The following is a 20,706-nucleotide window of genomic DNA, read 5'->3' on the forward strand; positions in this document are numbered from 1 at the left end:
AAATTCAGCTATTAGTTTCTATTCAGAACTGACCAATCACATCATTCCATGGGTTTCTTTACTCTGGCCTTGGGATAAATATTCAGAGACTTAGATGTTTAAATTTTTAATGATTGGTCTTATTTCTACTGAACATATCTTGCAGCTTGAATGGAGAAAAGAACTTGCACTGGTATTTACTGAACTGTTCAACTAGCAAGGAAGCTGTATGCAAGGACAGGAAGGAATGCCAAGTTCCTAAAGACCAAGATTGGCTTCCTCCCCTTTTAGCCAGCAGGGACTCAGAAAGAAAAAACGGATTGAATGGCTTTTCTAATCTTTTCCTGCTAATTGGATCAAAGCGCTCTTACCTAATTCAGACACCCCCCCCCCAGCACCTCTGAAACCCCCCCTCCAAAAAGTCAAATGATTTCCTCGACTACATTCAGATGTTCCCTAGCACTTCAATTCTATTTGATAGGTTTGCAGCTTCTTAAATTGAGAAGGTAAGTGAGGGAACCCACACACTGGAAAGCTGTTTATCAAACTCAAATGCCCCAGCCAATCTTTCCCCTTAACTAGTACATCTGACAAGCCCTCTTGTGCATAAATGGCAATGGCCATGTGGCCTGCATCTTGCAGGAGGTCAGACTAGATGATCATAATGGTCCCTTCTGATCTTGAATTCTATGATTCTATAAATGGGTTACACTTCGGCTGCATTTCCTGTTTTCCTCCAGTAATTGGCCATGTCTGTTAGGAACATTACAAGTTCCTCTTCCCTCCCTCGCAGTCACACCTGTTATGTGAAAGCTATTGCTTCTAGCAAGCAATGTACTTTGGAGAAGTTCACTTAACGTCATCTGTATATTATGACTTGACACTGCACGGAGAGAAAGACACACCCCTCTATTAAACGGGTCACTTGCAATTTTGTTATCACTTCTGCATGCCATTTACTAAGGAATGCACTACAGGGCTACCTGAAGCAGTGTATGCTCGGAGTGGGAACTTGAGAGGTGCCTAAGACATGTGACTTGCAAATACATTTTCTAACATATGCCTTTCGCTGGGTTTCATTCCAAATGTGAACAGATTCATTTGGTCAGAATCAGAGCGAGCACACACATCTTTAGTAATAAATGAAAACACAAGCCCTATAGTCAAAAAGTCTACACTAGAGCCAAGGAAAGCCATGAACACTAGACCATTCCTTTAAGCTCAACATCAGTCCCACTGCAGTAACTGGTGACACTTTTACCAAGCTGAAAGAGAACAGAACTGAACCTTGGAATTTTAAACATTCACTGCCACCACCCCGAGCAACAGAACGTTATACAGCAGTATGTGCGCTCTGCCCTTAGGAATATGCCGTTGTGGCAGCCAAGCAACAAGAGGTAACTTGCACATACGTAAAGTGTCAGAGAAGCCACACAAAGGGAATGAGGCATGCACAGTGCTGGGAGAGACCAAATACTGTTGGTATCTTGAAGCATCAAGAGCCAGTAATGTCCTGAGTATTTGATCCAGTCAGACCATCACCCCTACATTCTGCATACATTTGGCACAGTACAAACACAAGATACCATTTTAAAATTACACTCCTGTTCTTCCTTGAAACTACATTTACAGTGAACAACAAACCCTGGGTATTTTGCTTTGGACATCCTAAACGTTCCCCAATAAGCAAGTGCTGTCAGATATCGGACCTCTGACTTGGACTGCTCAACATTAACACGTTGCATATTTAGCATTTTAGTTGCATTTGGCAGCTCTCCTCAAAGCCAAATTTAGATGCTCTTACAAGTTCTTTGTACCTGGCACTAGGAATACCTCTAACTTTCTGTTCTCTGCTCAGCCTGATAGGAAAGATTCTGATCATCCTTGGTCATGTGAAAGGAACTGATCTCAGCTTAAACAGCGGGAAGCCACAAAATGCCCAGCAGTATTAGCCATTTAATTCTTGCAGACTGTTCTGCTTTGCCTCTGGCAGTTCAAGTTTCCCTGCCCTGAAGTTACAGGAGATATTATGGGGGATTCTCTCTCTACCCAAGAGCTAGTCTGAATGCATTTCAGGAAATTCATTGTGTTTGAAGATGGGTCCGTCTACACCCAAGTGGAGAAAGCTAGAAGTGTGAGAGAACAGCTTCTATAGAACATTTCTCAAGTGTTTTGTTCTTCTTTGTTACTGGTGATATTCATATAAACACAGGGGCTGGCATTAAATATTTCATGTTTCTGCCCTTCTCATGAATTCTGTTTGCAACAGCCTAAGTGTTTCCACAGCTACCAAGGGATCAGGATGTTAGGCAGAAAAACAGCAGCAAGAACAGGTGGGTTATTTTTCCTGTAAGAATCCAGTGCCATGCCATCAGGGTCAGTGATTAAACTAGAAATATATATAAAATATATATGGAAATAAACTATCCATCTCTGTCTCATGGGGAAACTCAAGAGATGTGGTCCTTTAAGGAGAGAGTTCGCATCAAATATATATCCAGTAGTTCAGCCAACACAAAAAGAAAAAAAAATGTTCTGGTTTCATCACTGAATTGACAGATTAAATTAAGAGGAAAGAAATATATAACCGCTGCTTGCTGAGGAAGCAAGCAATCCTGAGTATGCCAGAACTCTCCTTGAAACAATCTAAGCAGGTAAATCTGCCTGAGCTGTCTCTGTGTCTCCTAATATGTCATTGGGGTTTATTAGCACTGGACTAACCTTTCAACTGCTCCTCATTAAGCTGAGAAGCCCCTTTCAGAGCTAAAAATACCAGAAGGTCATTCTCCAGCTCCCAACAGGAGGGGCTCAGCCTGTGTCAGAGCTGCCCTGCTCAACCACACAAAAGAATTTGGCAGGAAGAGGACATTGCTGGGTTCACTCACATGTGCCCTCTGTGTGCGCGTGGGGGGGGGGCTTCTTCCACCCCAGATCCAAGCCAGTCCCATGCTTTGAGCCAGTGGCAGGTACTTAGAAGAATCCATCACACACAGCCCTAGATTCAACGCCTGGTTGGGTTTCAAGGCTTACATTTCAGGCACTGCAAACAGCCTGGGCTTCCGGGCTGGGTGACACCCTGGGGCAGGTCGCAGCTGCGTGGGAAGAGCCGGTGGCAGGTCGCAGCTGCGTGGCCCTGGGAGCCAGCAGTGCCGCTACTTGGGAGCAGGGGGAGTTATTCTCCAAGTCACCACTCCCTGACCGGGCCACTGCAGACGGGGAGAAGCCGGAGCAGCGCTGGTGCCTGTGGGGGTGTGGGGGGGCTTAGGCTGGTGGCGCCCCGAGGCTACACGCGATGGAGAGGAGTCACCCCCCACCCCCACCCCACGGCCACAGGTCCGGGCTCTGCCAGCCGCCCGCCAGGGGTCCTGCTTGTCCGGTCAGGTCTCGAGCAGCGGAGTCGGGGACCCCTTGCCCGGGAGGGAGCTGGGACCCCTTCCCCGCCCGCTCGCCCCGCAGCAGCTCCCCGCTGGCCGGCTGGCGAGGGAGGCGAGAGCGCGCCGGCCCGACAGCAGCCACACGGCTCCCCCCGACGCCGAGCCAGCCCAGCCGGGCTCCTCCTGCCCTGCGCGGCGCCTGCTCGCGGAGAGCCCCGCCGGGGCTGCCGGTGCCTGCCAGAGGAGCGAGACCCCGGCCGGATCCCCGCCTCGGGGGAGCCGCCTCCCGCCGCCCGGCCCGCTACTCACCATCCGCGCTGCGCCGGGCGGCTGCCTCTCCGGGACGCTGCAGGCCGGAGCGAGCCCCGCGGCCATGAACCGGCGGCGGGGGGGTAAATCCCTGACAACAGCAACCAAATCCCGCCCGGGTAAGAGGCGAATCCTGTCCCGGGCCCCGGGCGTCACGCCGGGGCCGAAATGCCCATCCCGGGCTGCGCTGGAGCCGGGGACCGCTCGGGGAGTCGCTGCGGCGGGTGCACGGGCGGTGCGTCTCGGGGTCCCCCCTCGCGTGTCGCCTCCGGAGCAGGGGGCCGGTTACATCCTGGGGGCCGCGGCAGCAGCGGGTCCGGGGCCGGCTGCGCTTGGGGGTCCCCGCGCTCTCTGCAGGGACGGGGTTTCTTTGTGTGCCGCCCGGGAGAGCCCGCCGATCCGGCGCGCGTCTCTGCAGCCTGCTCCGCCCGATGCCTTCAGCCCCCGGTGCAAACCCGCCGAGCCGCTGCAAGCGGCGGGGAGGAGGCAGCGGCAGCTCCGGCGCCTCCGCGCCCCTCTAGCCCGTCATGGCGAGGCGGCCGAGGGTGGAGAGGATGCGCCGCCGGCTCGAGCCCCCGCCGGCCCCAGGCAGAGCCGGCGCTCCGGAGGGGCGGCAGCTCCAGCCCCGCTCAGCCGCGGCTCCGGCTCCCTCGGCGCTTCCTGGGGACGCCCCGGGTGCAGCGCCTCCTGCCCGGGCTGCTCCGAGTCTCCCGGCTCCCCGCTGCAGAGGCGGCTCCGGGCTGCAGGGCGGGGGGGGGATGCACCAGCTCCGGCCCCGTTCGCCGAGCCTGCTCCGGCGGCGGCTCCTTCCTGCAGCGGGGCGAGCCCCGCACGCACGGGCTGCAGCGGCCCCGGCTCCGGCCCCCGCTCCCTTCGCGCCGCTCGCACGGGCGGCTCCGGGCCCGGCTGCGCCCCCTCCCCGGCCCGGCGGCCCCGCTCGCTTCTCCCCTCCTGCCCGGCGCGCGGCTCCGGCGACACTGAGCGACTGAGCCGGGGCCCGGCACCCGCACGCGGCTGAGCCACGCCCCCTCCCCGGCCCGTTACCAGGGTGACGCCCTGTAGCGTCCGGCGGGGGCGGGGCTGCTGCCACGCGTTCTTTTCGCGGTAAAATTCAAAGGGCGCCGAGCCGCGGGCCGCCCCCTCCAGAACTACAGGCCCCGGCATGCACCGCGCCATTAGCCTCCTCCCGAGCTCTGCCCGGGGGGCGCGGGGCAATCTGGGAGTCGTAGTCTGCAGGGGGGCTGACCCATTGTATTGACAGCACTCTGGGGCTGGGGCTGCTGGGCAGGTTGTCCGGTGGGAGGGCCCTGTTGGTACGCTCCTGGGAGGGACACTCAGGGACATGGGATCTTGAGGGGGGACCCGCTGGGGATCGCCTGGGAGGGGAGGGTTTGGGGAATGCTGAGGCGTCACTTGTAGAGCTCCTTCAGGAATCTTGGGGGTCCCATTGTGGAGATCCTTTGGGTCCAAAGGGGTTGCAGGCCAGCTGCTATACTATTTTAACACACGGTTTTGTAACTGGAGCACAGGGATGGCTGCAGCGCCTCCAACCAGCATCCATCTGCTCTAGTCTCCCATTGCCCAGTTATTCCTACTCTCTGTTTTCTGTGCTTTAGACAGTTTCTAATCTATGACAATGCATAGTCAGGGGGTTTCCTTAATAGACTCTTGTGAGGGACTTCTTCATGGGCTTTTGACAGTCTGAATAAATTATATCTACTGAATCGCCATTATCCACTATTTTGCTAACATTCCAAAGAACTGTAGTAGATTGGAGAGGCGTGAGTTTCCTGTACAGATGTCATGCTGGTTTTCCCCATCACGGCATGACCATTTAGGTGCTTTATAACTCGTCTTTGTAATTATTATTTCAAACAGTTCTTCACAGTGAAATAAGCCTGATTACATAGAGATAAAAGGCTCTATAACCCATTCCCAACCCCCAGAGCCAGCCATTTTCCCGAGATGATGTTATAGTCTCATCTGCATGGGTCTCTCCTTGACACTTTTTCCCATGCAACTTCATGCCATTGACATCTTGCTAGTGAAACACATAAGGTCTGAACTAAGACTGTAAATCTTCTGCTCTCATCTTACAGACAATTCAGATATTAGAAGTGAGAAACACCTGGCACAAAGAGCCTGGAGTAAATGAATGACAGGCTCAGCTGTCTGCCCTGATGGGGCTAATCATTTCATGATGGGCCAAGTCATTTCTCCATGAGGTTTGGCAGTAACATTTTCACAGTGAAGCTGTACAATCACATCTGAGTGGCCAGTGTTTTCATAGATTCTAAGACCAAAAGGGACCCTTATTATCATGCATAACACGGGTGAAAGAATTTCAGCCAGTAATTCCTGCATCCAGCCCAGCTAGAGTGTATCATTTAGAAAAACATCCAGTCTTGATTTAGGACCTGATGATCCTAAAGCTCATTGAAGTCGGTGGACAAGCTGTCATTGATTTCAATAAGAGATGGAGGATTTAGCACATCCCTTATAAGTTCAAGGCATTCTAAGCAGGTGCAGGCAAACATAGATATAAAGTCCCTCTCCCCCCCGCCCTCCAAAGTCACCTAAACTCATGCTGCACCTTGATGGAGGTGCTAAATAGGTCCAGTGACTTTCTCAGTTTTTCCATTACTTTTTGTTTTCACTGGAACTCTGAGTTTTCTGTTATAGGTCAGAACAGGAAGCAGAAGTTTCAAAATACCTTGGCTTGTCCTCTCAGTCTTTCTAGCTCCTTTTTCTCCATGAAGCCCTGTTCATTTTTGTAGACTTCAGGGAGTTAGGATAGTTTAGGTACTGAAATTTTGGGCATATTTTTATAAGGAACCAAATCTCCAAACCTCTGGAGATTCCGTTTTACTAGTTCCCATCCAGGGAACATTAAGGTTGAGAAATTATAATAAAATAATAGCTAGATATGCTTTCAGGAGAGTGATTCCTCTGTGTAATTATAACACATATTATCCTCCCTATGAAAATACATTATACTGAATACATTATCTTTGAGCACAGCTATTCATACTATTCATTTGTTTCATTTCTTTCTTTCTTTCTTTTTGCTAGCATATTCACTAGGTTCTTGTGCAACTTTATAAATCTGCACTTGCTTATTTATCTCCTTTCTATGTTGTAGTCTAGGCTAGAGATTAGAAAAAAAACTATTATACGTTTGTGAATAGGAAATAGATTGTTCAAAGATAATTTAATCAAGGCTATTAATAAGTCAGATAGAAAGAGCTTTTTATATTCGGTACAAAAAAAAGGAAACCTCATTTTTCCACAGAAATGTCTTAACTACCTGGAGTCACTCATTGGCACTTGGAAGTGTTACAGTGTGTTTACTGGGGAAGAAGACTCTTTTGAATCAGGTGAACATTTTAACTCTGCATTAGTCTGTCACGCAGTTTCAATCTAAAATTTAGATGTGCAATACAAATGTTTTTACAGGATATAAATGTTTCCATGATTAAAAAAGAAAAATGAACGAACTATTTTTTACATAAATAATTCCCAACAGTGTTGGGAACCTACACACAACATTATCCTGAGACCCACAAAGTGCAATTGATTATAAATGTTAAATGAAACTGACCAGCTTAATTTCAATGTTCAAGCTGAGTAAATTGCAAAAACAAGCAAGCAGCTTTCATCAATGGTGAAAGATGAAAATTTTTAAAAGTCCTTCAGCTTTAGCACAAATAATCTATGGGCCAGATCCCCTGCTGGCATAAACCCCCTTACACCAGCTGGGAATCTAGCCCAAAGGTTTTAAACCAGGGGTAGGCAACCTATGGCACGTGTGCCGAAGGCGGCACTAGAGCTGATTTTCAGTGGCACTCACACTGCCTGGGTCCTGGTCACCGGTCCAGGGGGCTCTGCATTTTAATTTAATTTTAAATGAAACTTCTTAAACATTTTAAAAAACTTATTTACTTTACATACAACAATAGTTTAGTTATATATTATAGACTTATAGAAAGAGACCTTCTAAAAACATTAAAATGTATGACTGGCACGCGAAACCTTAAATCAGAGTGAATAAATGAAGACTCGGCACCCCACTGCTGAAAGGTTGCTGACCCCTGTTTTAAACACATGTGGTCAGATTCTGATCTTGATTCCACTGGGGAAGTAGTTACACTGGAGTCAACTGAGAGCAAAATCTGGTCAGCAATCTGTAAGATGACAACATCCCTTTAATTTAATGTAATTATTTTTGACTGGCACAGGAAATCCAAACTGCTGAGCATTTTCATCTCTCATTGTGACAAATGTGTGCTGTAATTCTTTGACCAAAATGTCAGTCGGCTCTGAAAATGACTGGCCCTGGAATGAGAGAGATTTCCAGGGGATTAAAACCAGGCCATTACTCTCCAGTTTAAATGCATTCAAGCCTCTGAAAGCCTATCTGCTTTGGCTCCTTTTGTACGAAAAGTTATTGACTTATCAAGGTTAAAATACATTCAGTATGGTCCAATAAAACAGGGATATCTCAGCATTCATGCTGTCATTTAGAGGTCCGTTTTCATGGCAACAGGGCTCTTTTCTGCACATTAAATGGTTCAGTTGTGCAAAGTTCAGACATTACATAAACAGAGAGGTAACAACAAAAAAAAATCAATTTGCGCATAGGCATGGAAAAAGGAGATAGCATTGATTTGTCCCACCATCGATATTTGGGATCACTGCTTCTTGCCCTGTACAAAATCCTCACATACTGGCAATATAGACACAAAACAAAGCCTGAAGGACACGCTGGGAGAGAATGTGCCTTCACTTCACAGTCTGCCATCTCCTTCCCTTTAATTAATATTGTCTTTGGTAGTCATAGATGAGGAGCTACCGGCCGGGCTGCTGATTCCTGCAGGCCAGGCACAGTGAGAAACTGATTCTTTCAGAAAAGAAATGGAGAGAGACCTTCTACTCTGACAATTTATTATTAATAATGCCTTGTGCTGCTCCAGCTCTGCATGCTGGAGGGCCTCAAAGTGCCTCCAGGCACTAAGTCAACCTCACAGCCTCGGCTTGTGAAGCTGGTAAATACCCCATTATGCTACTGTGGGATCTAAGGCACAGGACAGTGCAGGGTCTTCTCCTGCCAGGCGCTGAGCACTTTATGCTCTCCTAGAAGTCAATGAGAGCGGAGGGCTTAGCACCTCACTGGTGGGGCCCGAGAGATGTTGGAGTGACAGTCCTTGGCTAAAACACCAGACTGGGTTACAGATCAATTCCAGCTCAGCCACAGAGTCCTTGGGTGAGTCACTGCATCTCTTTGGGACTCAGTTCCCCCTAGCGACAGTAATCCTTCCTTTCCTCATCTGAGCTGTCTTGTCTCGTTAGCTTTTTGGTTCTTCTGCGGAAGGGTGCAGGGACTGCCGCTCACTAGGCGTCTATGCAGTGCCCAGCACGTGGGGGGCCTGATCTTGGTTGAGGCCTCTAGATAATTGCAGGAGTAGCATTACTGATTGATTTGTAACAGCCATGTGTGATTTGCTATAGTATTCCCTGGATTGCAGGCTTCACTAGCTCCAGGCAGGGGTGCAACCAGAATTTAGCTAAGGAGGGGCCCAGGTTACCTGCCCAGCTGCCCTATATTTGAGTGGCCTTGTGACCCCATGAGCCTGGTTTTAATGACACTTACTTAAATTTGCCCTGGCTGCTCCTCCATCTTCTAGTCAGGGGCCAAAGGGGGTGCCTGGTCCCCCTCCTGCCTTGTTGCACCCCTGGCCCCGGGGAATGCCTTTTGAGATCTCTCTCATTTCCTGGGGGGTTTCCCAGAAAACAGAGCCATTTTACAGACACCTCTGTGTGTGCCATAGTGAAGGACAAAGTGTTCTGAGAACGTAAGACCCTGCCATACCCTCAGCCCATCCCAGAGGGCTGGGAAAGTTCAATCAATGCTCTTAAAAAAAGTTTCTCTCTTTGCTTTAGTGAACTACCATGAGAACAGCTCCTCCTGTCACATTTCCAGCCCGGGGGAAACCAGGATAGGTTGGAAGGCCCCGTGCGGCAAGGTTTGAAGTCAATGGGCGTTGCAGGTGCTCAGTGCCTCACAGGATCGGGCCTGGAGTCTCTCACTGTCCCATTGCAAATCTGCCATCTTCCTGTATGTCGTGCTCGTCGGGGGGGGCCTGTGAATAGCCCTGGAGCCTGACCGTGACAGGCTGCCTGCTGAGCAAGCCTCCCTGCAGAGCTCTGTCCTGATGCGTAGGGACCCCACTGGAGCAGGGCCAGGGGAATCCAGTTTCCATGGCCCATACAGTCCTTAGCCTCTCTGCCAATCAAAGGGCTGATTGTGGTGGGTGCTTGCTCCCCTCGGCAGTGGGGCTGCGACCCAGCAGCTCATCACAAAAGACCTCTGGGATGGCCCAGGTTTGACTGACCCTGTTGACCCGGAAATGGAAGCCTGCATATCCCATTTCCAGCCTGTCGAGCCATCCAGTCTCCCTTCTCCTTATTATTAACGGGCCAGATCCTTTCTCTGCCCTGGCTTATGTCTTTTTATACGCACGCGAAGGCTGCATTTCTCAGCTGTCCCCTTGCCCTCCGTGGGACCTTTCATCTGAAGAGGGGAAAGCCATGTCCACTGTGACGCTGTGGCTCTGTGCTGGGCTGGACTGGGGAATCTGTCTGAGCTACAAGCAGGGACTCGTGCGAGAGCGGGAGGGTTCTGTCACTCGCCTGGTGGGCCTAGAATGGAACTCCTTCTCCAACCCAGCACCTCTGTAAAACATCTCCATGCAAATAGCTTTCCAGTCCCTTGCAAAGGCAGCTTCTGCAGGAGACATGCTTCCAGCCACGTGCTGGAGATGGATGGTCTTTGGAGTTGGGCCTCGGTGATGATACAACCGAGAGGCCTTCATCTTAATTGGTTAAAACAATCTTCTAGCAGTGGAGGGAGAGCTCCTGTCCAGTGTCAGATTTCCTGAGTCCTCAGGGCTGTCTGGAGAAAGGGCAGAGGGTGAAAATAAGCATATTCCAGGGGACACTGCACAGAGCTGGTAGGCGGGCACCCAAAAATCAAATGCCTTCATGTCAGTCCAATCAGCGTGACCCAAGTTCTCCAAGAATCCCAGTCTCCCCAGAGAACGCCGATCCTACTAGACACGTGAGAAGCAGATCTCCAGCCGGCTGACAGAAGGCAAAGGGGTTTGGGGTTTTTTTGGCATGTGACTTTGATTTTGCTGATATATGTTAAGCGTTTTGCTTTCCGGTAGAAGGGGTGAGAAAGATTCCAGTGTTAAAATGCTCATTAGAGGAGAGACACCAACATCTGCTGCGAAAGCAAACAGAATGCTAGCCGAGGAAACAAGATGACCGTAGCGACCGAGCGTGAAGAAAGGAGGAGACGTGGGGACCCTTCTGCAGCTGATGCTGCTGCATCGCGAAGACACTGAACCAGAGACAAGCTGCTGCTGCTGCTGCTGCTAAGTTCTTACCAGAGGATGGGCCAGAATCAGCTCTTGCCTGCCCCAGAGAAACCCTGAGTAACTCCGCTGAGGTCATTGCAGATCTACAGAGTTGGAACAAGGAGTCAGGCTTGGCCCATTATTCTCTTGAAAGCTGGAGAAGGCCCCAGCTCGAGGGCCCTGCAGAGATACTGCTTCTCCTCTGCCCTTCATCTAAGAGCATGCTGCAGACTAGTTAGCCAAGCCCATCACACCCTGTGTTGGAGGCCACTACTGTTACCCCAACTTTACAGATGGGGGAAACTGAGGCACGGTGCAGGGAGGTACCTCATTTATGGCCACAGGTGAGTCGGTGGCAGAACCTAGACCTCCTGCTCCCCAGGTGTCAGTACAATCACTGAGAGAAAAGCATTTTCCCCCATATCAGCCACCAGCACTGGGTCCAAGTTACTACTGATACATGGAGTAGATGGTAAGCCCTTGGGGCAGGGTCTGCTTCTACCTCACAGGCTATGTATTCTCTAGAACATTGGGTTGTGTTAGAACATGACTTGGTGGAGTCGTGCTAAGTAACAAGCTGTTAAACATGACTTTGCAGTTTGTGTAGACAGGACCAGTCATGCTGAATTGAACACTGAGCCAGGCAGGCCCAAGATACCAAGAGGGCTTACCCTCAGCCAGCTGACACAGTGTTAACCCTGATACTCCCTGTCTACACTGATCGCTGACACAACTGCATTCTCTAGAGAAGACAAGCCCCGAGTCCTTCAGTACCCAGTGCTGACAGGGGCCTCTGGGCGCTAGGAGTCTCTTGTAACAGCACCAGCAACTCTGTAGTTATCTGTGGGTGCTCAGAGCACATTGCAGTCACCTGACAAGGCACCTTTGCCCCTCTCCCCTGTGCCTTTCCCCAGGCTAAGGGCTGCTGTGGCAGTAGCACAGCAGCAGGAAGGCAGCACACCCATGGCGGTCCTGCACTAGTGGGAATGCGGAAAACTTGGGGTGGGCAGAAGGCACAGGCCAGCCCAGACGACCTGAGCTCCTGGCGTTCCCGTGCGGGTTCCCATCCAGGCTTTGGAAGGGGCAGAGGTGCATGAGAACAGCTCCTCTCTGTGACATTTCAGTCACTCTGCTCCTGGTCCTGGCTGAGGCCCAGACGCCCAGAGCGCTGGCAAGAGGAGCCTAGCGCAAGGCCCGGGGCGCTGACGGCTGGATGTGGCTAAAAGCCTGCATACATGCATGTGTCCAAGGCAAAGAGTGCTCCACTCTTGTCAGTCTCCAGCTGGTGGCAATGGGGCCAGGATTTGGAGTTCAGCAAGGCGGTCCATGCTGAGTCTTACGCGCAGTGGCTTTTCCGTCCCTGCTGGTGCCTGGCAGCATTCCCCAGTGTGCTATCCGCTGCCACACCGCAGCAATGCCTGGCTGTCCAGCCACACGGGAGAGGAGGGCTGTGGAGGCTGTCGAGACCGACAGCCAGGTTAAGGACAGAATTGGGCGTCAGTTCCCTTCAGCAATCCAAGAGGGCAGGACTCGCGCTCTGGATGTATTTCCCGGTTTATTTATAGATTCAGAAGAGTTATTCAGCTGAAACAAATCTCTGTTTCAGTCAAGTCCTGGGGCAAAGGCAGCCTGCATTACAGGCATACATTAGAGAGGCATATTATCGCTGGCTACGTCTGAAGCCCAGCAGAAATAATTCCAGGTTTCCCCTTCCAGCAATACAGGGCTTTATAAGAAAGGCCTTTGCCTGGCACAAGGGGACCCATTCTGGCCTGACCTCAATGGTAATGGAAGTCACACGCTGGGAGTGAGCTCGCCAGGAAGTGGTTGTTAGTGGTAAAGGAGTGGGATTTGGCATTCAGCGGGTGAGCACAGTGAGTATGACAGGGCAGGGAAAGCCACCAACAGGAGGGTGAGATACAGCAGAGGCAGACCAGAGGTTTAGTGACTTGCCCGTAGTCACACAGCAAGTCAGTGGCCGAGCCCAGAAAACAAAAGCCCATGTCTCCTGACCGCCAGCCCACACTTCCTCCCCTTAGCAATTCAGTGCAATACAAGATGTGCCAGAAACTTGAGTCCATTTTTGTTCTCTGCTGAAAATAGTACAGACCAGGTCACCAGCACCTGTTGGAACAAGACGCCTCCAAGCTGGACAGGTAGCGATTGTCTCTTCTCTTCTCTCTTTTAGTTTGTCCTTCAGAGGAACCTCTCATTTCAAAAGATCAGACAGAACCAGGGAAAAACACCGTGTGGGCCGTTTGAACGTTTGGGTCTTTCTGAACCCCTCACTCCTTCTCTGTGCATATGGATGGTGCTACCAAGACAATCCAGGCTGCAAATTCAAAGATACTTCAGGCTAAACACAGCTGAAAAGCCCAGATTTCACCAATGTAATCAGCAGCGAGTGCTGCACGGTTGTTTTCTAGTAAATATTATGCCAGCCAAATGAGATGCATGAGTCAGGCTTTTCACACAAGTCCAATGCGTTATTTGCATATTGTAGCAGCTCGCAGATGGCGTGTGTGTTGAGCATGCGCACGGAGATTAGGGGAAGTCAGAGCGTGTGTGTGTGTGTGTGTGTGTGTGTGTGTGTGTGTGTGTGTGTGTGTGTGTGTGTGTGTGTGTGTGTGTGTGTGTGTGTGTGTGTGTGTGTGTGTGTGATGCCCATGTTAGAAATGGGGGAACCAGTCTGGATGAAATAAAAACTGACCTGAACTTTTGTAGACTCACAGACTTTAATGCCAGAAGGGACCATCGTGATCATCTGGTCTGACCTCCTGCTCCCTGCAGGCCACAGAACCTCACCCACCCACTCCTGTATAGACCCCCGAGATTCACACTGCATCAGAACATTTTAGGCGTATGAAAAAGTTCTGTTACTATGTTTTTATTTATCATTGACTTTCATGCCCTTGGAACTTCCTGCTTTCATCTGTGATTGAAACCATCTAGGAATTATTGCAACACCCCCAGAGAGGTGTTTCTCTTCAGGCCATCTCCAGCCACGCTGAATCCAAACAGCACTGAGAATCTCAGCCCCTGGCTGCTCCAAAGAGATTGGAGAAGAATCTGAATATCTGGCTGCTCGTCCAAGCCTGAGGCAGCTCGTCCATCAAGGATGTGTGAGTGTAGATGACAGCGATGCAAACTTCACTCTCCTGGCTATACACATCCATCCTGTTGAGTTTAACTATTGCTACAGTGCAGAAGAGGCTGCAGCTGAGCATAGATTCTGTAACATTTCCCTCCGAGAGTCACAGAAGTTAAAGACAGACACCACCTCTTGGTCATCTGGTTCCCTTTCCCTACAGCTCTTGGTTGCTCCCTGCAGCATATACTACTAAGCGTTATCTGGCCTGGTTTCCAACATCCCAGCACTCATCCTCGCCTCTCTCTGTGTCATCAGGCAGGCCGGCACTTCCAGCAGCCCTGTCCACCTTGCTCCAGAGAAGATGGTGTGGACGATGGTGCAGATAACACAAGCATGGGAAGAGGTATCTCTCAGCCTAAGGCCTCCCCCTTCTCTCGGTGCATGTCAGACCCTTGTTGCACATCCATAAGGACAGATTTGGGCCCTTCCTTCTATTACGACAAGTTCCCATTGGCTCTAATGACATTACACCAGGGGTGGGTCTGGCCCATTGTTCAGCTCTGATATTTATGCAGCCAGTTGTGGAGGTATTTTGTGCACCCTTCCTTGCAGCTGTTTGCCCGTTCTTTGCCCGTGCGAAAGCTGAATTGTATCGCTTTCTGTTTCTTCTTTTTTAATTTGTAAAAAGCTTGGATCAAAATCCTTGCGAGAGGAGGAGAGGAGAGCATGGGGGGGGGCACACAACCCTGTGATATATTTGCTAAGCCTGTTCGTCGGGAGCTTCTGATGCCACCAGAGATATGAGGATGAATGACAGATGATTTGGTCTTATCTCACTTGGCTACATTTCATATCCTGTACAGGCCCATTATATGGTCTCGCTGTACCAGGAGTGCTCAGAGCAATGTTATATTCCACTGGAAGGAAACACAATGGGTGCAAGGAACTGAGGATGCAGAGACTGGGCTTGCAGCCTCCCATGCTGCCAGTGGTAGCCACAGAGAGGCAAATAATGCACACAAAGCTCCAAAGGGCTTGAGGGCTGGATATGAGCAGCAGCCCCGGGTTGGCAGCTGGGAGAGGTTAGTCCCGGGGCGAGACAGGCACCGATTGCAACATTTTGTCCTTTCTTTACATACACCCAAAGCGCAGGTCTTGGGCACATGGCCTGTGGACTGAAGTCCTCTATTTTAGCCCAGGAAGAGGCATGGCCTGGGCAGTAGCCGCGCAAGTTTCAGCCTCTCTGTCCCCTCCAGCCCAGAGCCCCTCCCCCAGAAATACCCCAGCCCAAGCTAGGCTAGAGAGGGGAGGGCAGACTGCAAGGACCAGTCTGGTGCTGCCCCTCTGTTCAGACGGCTAACAAAGGGGATAACTGAGAGTGAGGCGGATGGCAGTTTTTGTGGCATGGGCACGTCCTGATGTGGCAAACGGACTGAGATCCACCAAACTCATTTCGTGGAAGTCACCAGCCAGCCATCAGGGTGGTGATATGGCGAGCTAGAAATGGACATCTTTCCCTCCTGACTTAGGGTGAAAATCTTCATCAGGGACAGGACGGTGGAAAGTTAGATCTAGCCTCATTATCCCCCTTGGTCATTACGTATTGAAACACTCCTCCTTTGCTTTTCTTTCAGAAATGCTAGCCAGAAGAACCTCGTATTAACTATTATTTTTCTGTTCTCACTAGGATGCCCTTTAGGCACAGAAGTGAGTGCCCTTTAAGAGTGGAGCATGCTGGGAAAGCCAGCCTTTCAGGAGTTCAGTCTAGTGGAAGGACCTATAAGAAGTGAAAGGACCTAGGGCATGGCTGGGAGACCAGATATGCTGCCAAAGGGTTGTCATTTGATTTTTATTGGGGTTTTTCCCATTGTGTTTCTTTTGATTGCTAATAAATCAGAGCTGATTTTAACCCCCACTGTTTGGGTCAGTGCATTTTTGCCAGACACTCCAGCGTCCCATGCCAACAAGATGGCAACAACTTGTGGTCATTCCCAACCATGCATTCAGCTTTGAGCAAAACTGACAATCAAATGCATCTAAATACAACTCAGTGAATCGTGTTCTTTCTCGGGTGAATTTCACCTCAGTGTTCTGGTCACAGAGTGCATGCAAACAGGCTGAGATTTTTCTCAGGTTCATAATTCCAAATCTATCTGTGAAGTAGTTCTTGAATTTCCTTTGCTCAGTAGCTTGTTACATAGCTGTGATTGGGCATGTGTGTCCTAACAGTATCATTTCCCTGGAGTAATCAGGTCTCTGTTGAAAATGCTCATGTGAAGCAAATTTAAAATTCACATGCTGCAAATATTGGGGTAAGCAAGCTGAAAATCCCCCTTCTAAGTGTTTGTGCTAAACAAACCCACCAACACAAGCGCTTCCGGAAACCGACACTGAAAGGGCTGTGAACAAACGGATTTGGACTAAAAGTGAAAAAATGTTGCGACATTCACCCATCTCCAGATCTAAACACTCTGGGTCTGCAGTTCACTGCAAAGTCAGCTGGGTCGGGGTTAGCGTTAGAGCTAGGGTTTGGTTCAGGCAGGATTTGAGCTAGTTCCCATCACCTACACATCTCTGGGCAGCAGAATTTATTGATGACTCGCACTGTTTGCAGGGTTTGAAATGGGTGCAAAAGGTTCCTAATGTCCAGTGCACGGATTTTTTTATTTTCCCTCCAGTTGATAGGAAGTTAATTTCTTTCTCCCCCAAACAATTTGGCAACACTGAATTTAACTGTCTGTCTAGAGCCACGCTAGCATGTGCTGGTAGTGTAGATTAGCGGGTGGTCTCTCTGTGCAGAGAGGAACCTGATTGGGGAGTTGCTGGGTGCATCTGGGACCTGGAATTGGAGTGTGAATGAGAGAGAGAGTCCCAGGGGATTTTCACCTTTAACTTATTTCCCTCCAAACCTGCTGACATTTGGAAAAGGGAAATAGTTGTAATTTGCTTGTTTCAGCAAGTTTCAGGTCCACTTTTTCTGCCTGTGCTGCCTCTTTAAAGACTGTGCACGGCCCCTAGCATTAATGACATGCTCCCAGGATGTGTGCAGCCGCCGAGGTGGCAGAGGGCTCTGGCCTTTGAGAGCTGAAAGCAAGAGAGCTGTGTAACACAATCCACAGAACCCCTGGAGATGGGACAGCTCCGCTCCCACATGCACCCTGGACTTTCAGCGGATTTTGAACGAGTGGTGAAACTCAGCAGTATTCAGTCTGCAAAAGCTCAGTAGAAGGTGCCTGAGGAAACCACCAGAAATCAGAACATTTCAGAGCAGTGGTTCCCGTTGCCTTCCGTGTAGACGGACGCACAGTCAGGACCCACTTCCTTCAGCTTCAGGAAGCTAATGGTTAGGGCTCTAGCTAGGGCCTTTTGAGACCTGAGTTCAATTCTCTGCTCTGCCACAGACTTCCTAGCTGAGCTTGAGCAAGTCTCTTAATCTCCCTGGCCCAGATCCTCAAAGGAATTTAGGGGCCTACCTCCCACTAGAGTTCGATGGACTAGCCTTCCAAGGGGAATGGTTGGGAACCATTAAAATTGCTCTGGCCAAAGCATTAGAGAGCAGGCCTCTGGGAACAATCCCACATGGGCCCCAAGAGTGGAGAATGATCCAGCCCTGGATGATGGACTGGGTCATTCTAGACTGTGATTCGTATTCTGCCCGTGGGCTGTAATACATTTCCATCCCCTTTTCTAGCCAGCCATTATTATTGATTTGTATTTCAGCAGCACCTCCAGGCTGCAGCTGAGATGGGGATCCCAGTGCACCGGGAGCCACACAGACACGTAGTATAAGGCACTTCCTGCCCCAGAGAGTTTACACTCTAAACAGACACCAACCAGGGAGGATTATTATCTCCATGTTATTGATGGGAAACTGAGGCACAGAGAGTAAGTGACTGGCCTAAGATCACAAAGGGAGTCTGTGCCAGAGCAGGGACTTGAACCCAGAACCCTGAATCCCAGATCAATGTCTTAACCTCCCAAGGCACCTCTGATCAATGGGAGTTGGAGAAGACAGGGCCAGATCCCTGGGTTGTCATCCTCTGCTGTGAGGGGCTTCATTTTCTGCTCAGTTTTTTTAATTTAAAAAAAATTAAAAGAGTTTGGACAAAGACCGGGCAAAGGGATGTTTCTGTGGCTAAGCCACAGACCAAGGGGCAGGACACCTGGTTCTGTTTGCTGCTCCGCCATAGCCTTTCTGCATGACCTCGGACAAATCTCTCTTCTCGGTAGAACGGGGCTACCAGACTTACCCATTTCAGGGGTCTGTGGGACTGAGCTGACAGATGGGAAGCTCTGGAGAAGGACACAGTGCCGGTGTGATTGAAGGAGTAAGGAGAGAGAAGGCCCTTTGAATGTGCTGGGTGGGCCACATAGCACCTTCCTGGGCCCAGGACGGTCCTCAGAGTTTCAGCCACACCTCTGAAATTGGCAATTGTCCACTATATTAAATAAAATAAACAGCAAAGCAGCTGCACCAAATCAATGTGATCTATTTCCCGAGTCAACAGGTCATTACAGACCCTAACAGCCTTGTATTCTCCTCTGGAAAATAAACGTAGGAAATACGACCTCTATTTCCAGGCTTTACGATATTTTTGGTGCAAGGGCGTCCCTAATACCGAACATATGAAGAGCTTTTCTTTTTCTATCTTCTTAATCTCCTAAAGCCAGCCCTGTCCCAGTGCTGAGCTGCCCAGCCGCGGCATGCCAGGCATAGAGAGAAGGTAATATAGATGGTAATTTTTTAAAGGTCTTTGTGAATATCCTGGGGAATAAAGCATAACGGCTTCACCGAGCCAGACTCAGCCACTCCTCTGGTTCACTGGAGGCCTTACCCAGTGGGAATCTTTCCACTGACCTGAGTGGGCTTTGGTCCTGGCCCTTACATCCTAATTCAGCAAAGCCACTTAAGCACAAGCTTAAGTGTGCTTGACTGGATCTATCTATTTTAGGCACATATAAGGCCCCCCATCACTATGGAGTCTGAGCACCTCCCAATTTTTCAGGTATTTCGCCACACACCGCCCTTGTCAGGAAGGGCCAGGTTACTACCTCAGGCATAGGCAGCCTACGTGACATGGGCTAGGGCCATACAGGGAGTGTGCGACAGATCAGGGAAGCAGACACAGCTCTCCCAAGTGCCAGGCCGGTGCCCAAACACTGGGACATCGTTCCTCTCTGAGTTGAGCAGGTGCTTGGCTGGATCCGAGGCTCATGGGAGAATATTGGAGCAGTGGGATTTTATTTGCAATGGTTGCAAGCTGCCAAAGGCTGGTGGAACGGCCTGTAACAGCTCCGCACAAGGAGGTCAGCGCTGGCCCTTCCTGTTCTCTCACCGTCACTGTTCTGGATGGTCATGGATAATTCTCCATCAGGAGAAGGAGATTCCTGTTTCGATATCCAATCAGAGACAGAAACATACCACGTGACTTAGCCAATGGTCCCACAGCACGACTGACAAGCAGCCGCCAGTTTGCCACCTGAAAGACACCGACGTAAACGATCGTCAGGTTACATGATACAAGTCAACGTGGCTGTAAAGCTTCCACAAGGCTGCAGACAAACCCCTGTCTCCAAACCAGGCCTCTGATTTTGTTCCTTCCTCTCCAGTGTGGACCCGATGCCCTGACCCAGCTCAGAGCCCCTGGCCAAACACCCAACTAGAGCAGGACCTCCGGCCCAAACGGTTCTACATCTCGCTGTGAGTCCTGGTCCCGAGCGAAAGTCGTGGACTGTTTTGTTCCCGTGGGAACTGCAGGGTGCAGTGGGTATATGCGCAAACACGCCTGTCTTCCGGGGGGAGGCACCTGATTTCATTCTCCTGACAGTAAAGGATTTAATATGATTTATTAAAAATGTATAAAGCCCGGTTGTTGGTGTCTCGTCTCTGATAAGAGCATTGTCTCCCGCGCTGCTTCCGTGTCAGCTATGCTCAGCTTTGGTTTATGTACCCCTCACTCAAACTGCTCCTGAAATGACATCCTCCTTGGATAACACGATCCCGCCACTGCGCATATTAATTTTCGGCATAATGCCTGAGGCAAACAAATTCAGACTTCAAGAGTCATTACATCTGATCCGCGACCTCCAGGAAGACGGCGTTCAAATTCTGCCTCGCATGGCAGCTAAGAAAAGTGCATTTAAAATAAACAAACCAGCCCAAACCCAATACCCTTGGGGTGTCTCTTCAGCAACCCCTCCTGGGACTGGCTGACACGGGTTTCATCCCCAGCCTCTCCTCCAAAGCGCTTGCTCCTTGCCAGACGGTGCGCTCACCAGTGACTCAGCTCCGGATCTGGGAAGGGCCGACGGAGCCGATTAGCAGGGCACAATGAAGATTCATCACGGCCCCTTGTTGGAGAGATAGGCCGAGGGCTGCAGAGGCTGGGGGCGGGTGGGCCACATGTCCTTCGCCATGGCCTGGATGCCCAAGTCTTTCAGCTCAAGGGATGACAACTTGTGTGACTGCGATGTGCAGACAAGCTGCGGTGATTCCCTCCGACACCGGCCCCCTCCCTTCCTGACAGGAGCTCTG

General features: G+C 50.3%; 1 protein-coding gene and 1 long non-coding RNA gene across 6 annotated transcripts in view; one reads left to right on the forward strand and one right to left on the reverse strand.

The window, feature by feature from the left end:
- FAM222A (family with sequence similarity 222 member A) overlaps window positions 1-4,636 on the reverse strand; it is a 107,324-nt gene extending 102,688 nt beyond the window's left edge. For 3 of the 5 annotated variants that reach the window (XM_039505475.1, XM_039505474.1, XM_039505472.1), the window contains exon 1: window positions 3,663-4,636. The gene's annotated coding sequence lies outside the window, so the exon portion shown is untranslated. The remainder of the gene's footprint in view (window positions 1-3,662) is intronic. The other 2 variants (XM_039505473.1, XM_039505471.1) reach the window with 1 other exon arrangement.
- Window positions 4,637-6,958: 2,322 nt separating this feature from the next.
- On the forward strand, window positions 6,959-16,238 carry LOC120386410. Its single transcript, XR_005589704.1, has 3 exons — window positions 6,959-7,039; window positions 14,487-14,574; window positions 15,859-16,238. It is a non-coding gene; the product is annotated as an uncharacterized LOC120386410 (long non-coding RNA).
- Window positions 16,239-20,706: the final 4,468 nt, after the last annotated feature.

Source organism: Mauremys reevesii, linkage group 18 (assembly GCF_016161935.1).
Source record: "Mauremys reevesii isolate NIE-2019 linkage group 18, ASM1616193v1, whole genome shotgun sequence".
Taxonomy (NCBI): Eukaryota; Metazoa; Chordata; order Testudines; family Geoemydidae; genus Mauremys; species Mauremys reevesii.